The sequence below is a fragment of the Botryllus schlosseri genome, chromosome 2, assembly GCF_051294905.1.
Source record: "Botryllus schlosseri isolate E-star chromosome 2, Bs_hap1, whole genome shotgun sequence".
NCBI classification, from domain to species: domain Eukaryota; kingdom Metazoa; phylum Chordata; class Ascidiacea; order Stolidobranchia; family Styelidae; genus Botryllus; species Botryllus schlosseri.
Genome location: NC_137237.1, coordinates 16088684 through 16098659, shown reverse-complemented (window position 1 = coordinate 16098659; position 9976 = coordinate 16088684).

The following is a 9976-nucleotide window of genomic DNA, read 5'->3' as shown; positions in this document are numbered from 1 at the left end:
GAATATTAGCTCACTCCATAACGGTCTAGGCTAGACCGGACAATGTATTCGGCTTCTGACTATTGCTACATTGATATTGAGAAGAGTGTAAAACGGGTTTCAATACTTGCCACCGATATCAACCCATAAACAACTGTAGCCAACACCCAAATCGCACTGATTTGTTTATTATGATATAAAAAAACATATTTATTCAAGATGAATCCCGTACGCCTGCTAGATTTTTTACATTAGACAACGTTGTATTCTTTATATCAATTCCTTTAATTTGTGTAATAAGCATCATTCGCTGACTACCTACATGTAGTGTATTTCGTTATTGATTTTGTGTGATTGCGGTTCGAGCTCACTGTAGAGAGTCACTGCATATTCACGAATGGAAAGCTGATTGTTTCGAGCAAACTTTTGTAACGAAGTAAGTAAAGTTTTTGAGTTTAGCAAGGTGCATGCTCGTTAAGTGTTGATATTTTTTACCTTCCATCACCATGCAGAAAGTGGTCCAATGGTGAAATGCAAAGTATTTCCACCAAAGCTGTTACAACGACGTGAAAAAATGTAATAAATGAAAAAGGTCACAGTGCTGAGCCTACCAAGGTTTGTTTGTGAATGTGAACCTATAAATTCGTGAGTTTCACACACATCACGCCAAGGATATCTAGACTAGAGGTCGACCGATATTGATTTTTACAGGCCGATACCGATACCGATATATCGACACACTCGCAAGGCCGACAACCGATATCATAGGCCGATATTGATATGGAAGGAGCAGAGAACAATTTCATCAAAAATATTATATATTAGGCAAGACGGCACTTGTTCATGCCCCAGAAAACTGAATAACAAACGAGAAAACTGAAATTGAAAAGAATGATTGCTTAATTATGCACATTCGCTGAAATTTGGGATAACCCAAAAAGCTAAACATGATACAGAATTGCAGATCAGTCCAGAAAAGGTAGATTGTAATGCAGGAAGCATAGTTTCTCTGCATGCTCACCCAGTTAAACTCGTTCTGCAAGGGTAAAGCTGTCATACATCGGCCTTTATGTCGTCGATTTCTTGAGATTGAGAACACGGAGCATGGAATTTCCAATATTTTTGAAATGTTTTCAAATATAAAATATCGGCCGCGATGTCAGCCCGGGGAAAGCTCTAAATATCGGCCATGTCGATAATAGGTCGACCTCTAATCTAGACTACGGGATTGATAACTAGTCACGTGACCGCGTACTCAATTAACCGAATGAGCGCATTGTTTTCAACAGGAGTTGACGCGGAGGAGTGTCATTGCGCTCGCAGTTTAGTTTGTATTCGTTGTTATTCGTTAATTCAGGGCTATATACTCTTTGACAGTCATCTACGGAATAAGTTAGGGACATTGTACGTACATAGTAGTTTTCTGGCAAACCTTTACGTGTCTCATAAATCACCAACTGGCCACGGATTTTTTTTGTGGCCGGTCATGAAAAGTGATATTCCATGGCCGGTCATCGTGAATTTCATGTCCGGCCGTAATGTATCAACTTAGCATTGATAACACTGGTCAACACATATTCGTAGGCAAACAAAGTAAGAGTGGTGTTGGGGGTTCTGATGAGCACTGATTCCGAATATGACATCAAATTGCTCAAATTGGCTCTTATTTTAGAGATAATCCATGGGGCTATTTTGACCAAAATCTCTCATTTTCGCTGTAATGGCTGGATAGAAAATCGGATCAGTCGTACTACAAAGTTCAGAAATTCAATCTATTTGTTAATTTTACTCACTGAAGACTGTTTTAAATCAAAATACAGCAACAGCACTATATATTTAGGGGTATTAGATTTATCATAGTTGGATAATTTCACGGATATCATGTATGAATAAAGGCCAGCCATGTATATTAGGGATGGTGTGAACGTGAGGTTCAAGTTCGCGTTCTGTTTGTGTACCTCGAAAATTTAGAGGTTCACGTTCACAAACGAATCTTGGTAGGTTCTGCACTGTGAACGTTTTTCACATATTACAATTTTCACTTCATTATAACATATTTGTTAAAATTTATTGCATTGAAACTTGGGGCTACTTTATGTAGGGCGCCGGCAGCATAAAAGATCAACAATAAACGAGCATGCACCTTGACAATCTGAAAAATTTTACTTGCTTTTTTTTCCAAACGTTTGCTCGAAATATTCAGCTTTCCGTTTGTGAATATTTAGTGACTCTTTGTTGTGAGCTTGACCCGCAATCACACAACATCAACAGCGAAATACACAACATGTAGTCAGCGAATGATATTCAACCAATCAATGAAATTGATATCATTGTCTGATGTAAAAAATCTAGCAGGTGTACGGGGTTAATCTTGACTTCATATGTTTATTGCGTCCCAAAAACCAAATACGTGCCATTGGGGTGTTGGCTACAGCTGTGCAACTTGTTAATGGTGTAATGTCGGTAGCAAGTATAGAAGGAAAACCGTTTTACACTCTGCTCAATACCAACGTAGCAATACTCAGTCGCCGAATACATTGTCCGGTCTGACCTAGATCGTTAAGGCGTAAGCGTATATTCCCTTGTAAGTCCTCGTCGAAATTGTTGGCAAAGCGATGAAAGATATGACTTCGGTATATGGGATTATTATATCATTTGATTGCCCCAGTTGATACATTTGGCAACGTCAATATGTACTGCAGCATTGTGATATTATGTGGCCGTCCGAGTCATTGCTGGTTATCGTGTAGATTATTATAGGATTCCACTTCACTGAAATGTAGGGTTGGACTTAGCAATATGACGTCACGTGACGTCATGAGGTTCACGTTCGCGTTCACACAGAACCTTCCAAAAAGGTTCGCGTTCACACGAACCTAAACCTTTCAGAGGTTCACACCATCCCTAAGTATATAAGCATTTACCTAGATCAGAGGTAGCCAACCTTTTCGGGCAAAGGCCACATGAGATTTACGAACCATTGCGCGGGCAACCTGAAGGTTGATGACCTTTTTTAGTCGTCCGATAGGAGTTAACCGAATTAGGTAATGTTGAAAACAAGACTCATATTACTACGCTTTGAAATTTATATCAATTATGTCATTTGTGCGATGAATGTGCAGTGTGCATACTATTCAAAACTGAATAAATGCATCGAAAGTCACTGACATCGGATTTTCTGCGTATTCGGGTAAATAGTCTGCATTCGACCGAGGACTCAGACGTCGACAGCTTATTAATGTCGGATGGAGCGTACAGTAAATCTGACTTGAAACACTATTTCGCGGTGCGCCTACGATTATTCACCTTACTTTTTTTACCTGAAACAACAGTGATTGGAAACTGAATGCGCGAAGAAAAAAATATATGGCAAACGAGAGTGCAGCTCGGGAGCAAGAGCCAGACAGCATTTTTGTGTCACAATGCAGAGCCCCATCACAATCAAAAATTCAAGGCAGATGTTAAGGGTTCAAGGGCCATAAGCAGAATGAAATTTAAATTTTCGTAATCAGTACAGGAGCAGCTTCCCATTGATGCCCGTTTCATCAAATTTAGCATTCAGCAAACAGGTCAAAAATTGTTTTTGGCCTAATGAAAAGTGTAAAGTAGCCAAAATCGCAATGAACCGTTCAATCTAGCTGTGTCCTGACCAGCGGCAAACAACTGACCCAATTATTTATGCGAAATTCTTATTACAATCAAATACGACAATTAAATACATATCGAAGCCAATTATAATCCCAACTACCACTACATGACCCTAACTAATACCCGACAGATATCCCACGTTTCAGCACAGCCTACGTTTCCAAATGAATCAAACACGTGTAGTGGTGAAATACAATAACCTATTGGTGAGTCAGAACCAAGAAGCACTGGTACATGGCGAACAGATGAAAGTGTGAATTTCTGCGGCAACCAATGCATTTCTGTAATAATTCATGCGACAAATCAATCATGGTAGCTGAAGTGTACGACCATAATGTCCTACAAAGATGTGGACACAGCGAAGTCGACTGGCTCACTGCGTTTGCGTACGTCGTTCTTTCCTTTTAGCAAAAGGCAATTTCGGCAATACCTAGACGGACTTGACGAGAGCAAAAGTTGATAAAACGGATATCAATCGACAGTATAATCGGTACTGATAACGAAAGAATATATTTTATAGCGTCCATGGCCCTGGAATCTCCTAAATCCGGTCTCAATTAGTACATTGTGACGAAATTTGGCGCTGTTACGCAGCAATGCTGTCCGGAGCAATTATGCCACCGCTCAGGAGCAAGTGAGCAGCGCAAATCACTTGCGTAATGCCCATTGTTACGCCACCGATTGCGCATTCTCCCTCTTACTCTCTCCGTGCCGCCGTTCACTTGTTCCTGAGCAGCAGCATCGTTATACGAAATTATTCACACATTCTATAACAGGGGTGTCATACTCTAATTACGTTGCAGGCCGGATTCAAACCTTCAAATCGTTCGCGGGCCGCACCAGTCAACTGATTCCAAAATGTTACCTAATGCATTTGGTTTTAAAATGAATACTGTATTATCAAGCATTTCTATATAAATAATTATAACTATGAACTGTATTTATAATTATGAGCAGTGATATAATATAATATACCAATATACTATTATACTACATATTATACTATATATTCATGTGGGCTTTGGCAAAACCTTTATTCGCGAACAATGGAATTGATAAAAGTACGATGATTGCCCGGTTGAAAAGTCACACTAAAAGTAATGTTCGTTTTTTTTCGCAAGAGTTTCATAATTCTGTTATAATTCTCTAAATATTTTCGAAAAAAACATGGAGGCCTACTATGAGATTTCCGTGTATTTGCAGTAGATATAGTCGACTTTTACGACGTGCAATGGTTGAAACCCTCGAAATTGATGTATGTTCAACAGTTATCACCAGGGCTGTGGAGTCGGAGTCGGAGTCGGTGGAGTCGGAGTCGGAGTCTGAATAATTTTCGCTTGATGGAGTCGGAGTCACAGTTGGAGTCGTGAAAACTATAATAGCTGGAGTCGGAGTCGGAGTCGGAGTCGTGAAAACTATAATAGCTGGAGTCGGAGTCGGAGTCGAAGTCGGAGTGTGTGAGAATGACCCTGACTTCGACTCCGACTCCAACTTCTCTTTAATGAAAATATTTGCTTCCAAAGAATTTTCAATAAAATTTTTATTTACCACCAATCACTGTTATTAATAACCATACAGATCAGGCGCGGCCTGCCCGTGGCACGCAGATCAAATTTGGCACGCGAAGAGGTTAGGCGTGGCCTGCGAGGTAATTCTCGAAATTATTTATGACATCAGGTAAAATTGCAAGGCCAACCAAAATTTGATTAGCATGACCGCGAAATTTGATGATGACTAAAACAACAGTTCTGACGCATTGGCGTATCCAGGGGCCAGCCACATTTATCCCAGATCTTCGTATATGACCATAAAGTAGAATATTTCATAGCAGATTTATTTGACTTGAAATTATTCTCGGTACTTCACATGATTCATTGTCACTACACTGTAAATCCGCAAGGTCGTATTGAACACTTCATAACACTTTTTTCTGCGTACAGACACACTTTTTGGGCATATAAACGCATTGGGCCATTATCGTCGCAACGCTTCTGCGTATTTCTCCGTTTACATGTAACACTTCGCCACTGTGGCTTATTTTCAAGAAAATTTATACTTGGTAATTTATCATCAATTTTGCATTCATAAACCATCGGTACGTTTGGAGATCACATTAAATCATGGTATATGTAAAATAATATTACACACTTGACCCAACACTAAGTTTATGGGTAATATTTCAATGAAATATACATATTTCCCTGTGACGCAGAGGGGTCAACACCTTCGTTACGGTAGAGCGCGCTCGATTTCAGTTTGGATTTGTGGTTCGTCAGGCTTCAGGCAGAGAGTAGGGTACACGAAAAAACTTGGCGAAATGGATATATTGAAGCGGTTTCTACTACCTGATGGCGTAAAGGATCATAACATCCATGTACTGTAAGGTATGGAAATGCGGTAAATGTTATTGAATGTATGTAATGTGAGAATAGTCATAAAATGAACTCGTTTTGACATTGCAGTAACGTCGTTTGTTTTAGATGTTTTAGTAGGCTACTGATATCCCTTATTCATATGAATGTTCTTTAGATGTTTTGTAGTATATGATTCGTCTGATATTATTGCTGGATGATTGAGCTTCGAATCTGATAATATACCAGGCTGCGACCAGGTCCAGTACTACGGTACTGATGGGAAGCTGCTATAAAAGTAACTTTTTTGACATATGGATAAAGGGATGTTCTCTCACCAGAGTGAAGTTATCACACAAAATTCTATCACACAAATCGAAGGGTAACCACTAAATCTGAAATGTGACAACATGAACGATGGTATCATCATCATGATGAAACAACGGCGTATCCGGATAGCTTATCCGGATTTGGACACTGACATATGATAGAACGTAGATAGAACTCTGTCCATACCAAATTTTATGTAGATCCGTCGCCAAAAACGTGTCCAAAATAGATAACCATGAATTAGCACTTTCAATATTTCAACCAAATACGCGAGAAGCTCTCGTGTTTCGATGAGCGCAGTTCCGGAAAACAACATTTGCAGTAAATGTACACGATATCCCTAGACGAAGCTTGTATAGCACCTTAATCGTGCCAAATATTAAAGCTGTAGCAAATGTCTTAAGGGTCATAAACGCCGCCGACTTCTGGAAAAAATTACCACATTTTGGCGAATCGCGTCTATGAGAATTGCCACGAAATCGCAAAAACCTCTCGTGTTTCGATGAGCGCAGTTCCGTAAAACAACATTTGCAGTAAATGTTCACGATATCCCTAGACGAAGCTTGTATAGCACCTTAATCGTGCCAAATATTAAAGCTGTAGCAAATGTCTTAAGGGTCATAAACGCCGCCGACTTCTGGAAAAAATTACCACATTTTGGCGAATCGCGTCTATGAGAATTGCCACGAAATCGCAAAAACCTCGCGTGTTTCGATGAGCGCAGTTCCGGAAAACAACATTTGCAGTAAATGTACACGATATCCCTAGACGAAGCTTGTATAGCACCTTAATCGTGCCAAATATTAAAGCTGTAGCAAATGTCTTAAGGGTCATAAACGCCGCCGACTTCTGGAAAAAATTACCACATTTTGGCGAATCGCGTCCATGAGAATTGCCACGAAATCGCAAAAACCTCTCGTGTTTCGATGAGTGCAGTTCCGGAAAACAACATATGCAGTAAATGTACACGATATCCCTAGACGAAGCTTGTATAGCACCTTAATCGTGCCAAATATTAAAGCTGTAGCAAATGTCTTAAGGGTCATAAACGCCGCCGACTTCTGGAAAAAATTACCACATTTTGGCGAATCGCGTCCATGAGAATTGCCACGAAATCGCAAAAACCTCTCGTGTTTCGATGAGTGCAGTTCCGGAAAACAACATTTGCAGTAAATGTACACGATATCCCTAGACGAAGCTTGTATAGCACCTTAATCGTGCCAAATATTAAAGCTGTAGCAAATGTCTTAAGGGTCATAAACGCCGCCGACTTCTGGAAAAAATTACCACATTTTGGCGAATCGCGTCCATGAGAATTGCCACGAAATCGCAAAAACCTCTCGTGTTTCGATGAGTGCAGTTCCGGAAAACAACATTTGCAGTAAATGTACACAATATCCCTAGACGAAGCTTGTATAGCACCTTAATCGTGCCAAATATTAAAGCTGTAGCAAATGTCTTAAGGGTCATAAACGCCGCCGACTTCTGGAAAAAATTACCACATTTTGGCGAATCGCGTCTATGAGAATTGCCACGAAATCGCAAAAACCTCTCGTGTTTCGATGAGCGCAGTTCCGGAAAGCAACATTTGCAGTAAATGTACACGATATCCCTAGACGAAGCTTGTATAGCACCTTAATCGTGCCAAATATTAAAGCTGTAGCAAATGTCTTAAGGGTCATAAACGCCGCCGACTTCTGGAAAAAATTACCACATTTTGGCGAATCGCGTCTATGAGAATTGCCACGAAATCGCAAAAACCTCTCGTGTTTCGATGAGCGCAGTTCCGGAAAACAACATTTGCAGTAAATGTACACGATATCCCTAGACGAAGCTTGTATAGCACCTTAATCGTGCCAAATATTTAAGCTGTAGCAAATGTCTCAAGGGTCCAAGACAACGACCACTTATAGAAAACATTACGACATATTGACGGATCGCCACCAAATCGCGAACTCTCACATCGCTATTTACCTTGCTGTTATGTTCAGGTTGACATTACTGCTGTAGGCCTACCGAAGAGCCGTTACCAGTGAAAGAAATGAAAGAGTTTTCGCACGAAGGAGTCAGACCACATGACAAAGAAATACTGATGTAGCCATCGCGTCAGGAATCCTACTAGCTCTATACCCACCCGATGTAAACATGACCTTTCGCTATCCTCCATCCTGGATATGACATTGCAGTGCAATAATAAAATCTCTCAAGGCATTATAAGGGAGACACGGACGTTTATTGCTTTCTCAGACATGAAATGTTACAGTAATATAACCGTTAAGGTTTTGTTACTAATCATCTCCATTACTGCGAAGTAACACAATGTATCATATCAGTGAATATAAACATATGGCAGTCTCCCTTTGCAGGAAAGCAGAAGCAAACATATGGATTACTGAAACACTTGTTATTTATGGCAACATGCTTGTAATAGCAGCATATGGATTCAATGAACACTAACAGTGGCATAATATATCAATGCACTATTCCAACTGTACACATACGTACTGTACGTGCAAGGCTGTGGCATCTGTATGTTTGTACCAAGCATCATAAACAGGGGCAGAGAGTGGTTGAAAGCCGCAATAGATTTTCAAAGAACAGAACATGTGAACTCCGCAATAGATTTTCAAAGAACAGAACATGTGAACTCAGCAACGATAACTGGAATTACCATAGGTCATGTAGTGGACACAGACTCTTTAACAGAAGAGAGCTAACAAAGGACATATATTATCATGCAAAGTAATATACACATGATACCAGTTCAGCACAAAGTTTCAACAGGCTGTGAATACAGTGAATCGATACAACTTAAACATATGCTTCTGGGAGCTTCGGTGCAAATAGCTAGTCAACAAAACTGCAAAATATTATTCAAAGACATGGTGAGACTGGATGTTTGGAAACAATAACCAACGCACAGGGTAATCAGAGATATAAACATGCCCACTGTATGTCGCGATAAATTTCACTAGCGCAGATAATTATCATGAAATTTTACAACCAAAACTGTCAACGAGTCGAAAGGCTGTTGGGTGAATAACATAACACTACTAGGTGATTTGGTGCAAAGAGTCAACAAAACTGCAAAATATTACTCTGAGATGTCTGGCATAGAGGGAAGGCAGAGTTGTCAAAGACATGGTGCGGGATTGGATGTCGCAATAAATTTCACTAGCGCAGATAATTATTATGAAATTTTACAACCAAAACTGTCAACGAGTCGAAAGGCTGTTGCTGTCTTGCAGCAGAACTACAAGAGCAAATTCTATACATAACAGCAGAATACATGACAAAAGACATACATTTAAAATTCTGCTTTTTGATGAAAGTATAAAACGACTACTAGGTGATTCTGTACAACGGAGCATCTACAAAGACATGGTGCGATTGGATGTTGGGTGAATAACACTACTAGGTGACTCTGTGCAAAGGAGCATTTATAAAGACATGGTGCGATTGGATGTTGGGTGAATAACACTACTAGACGATTTGGTGCAAAGAGCCAACAAAACTGCAAAATATTATTCAAAGATGTCTGGCATCGAGGGGAGGCAGAGTTGTCAAAGACATGGTGCGAGATTGGATGTCGCAATAAATTTTACTAGCGCAGATAATTATCATGAAATTTTACAACTAAGAAAATTTGATAAACTGCGAAATGGAAG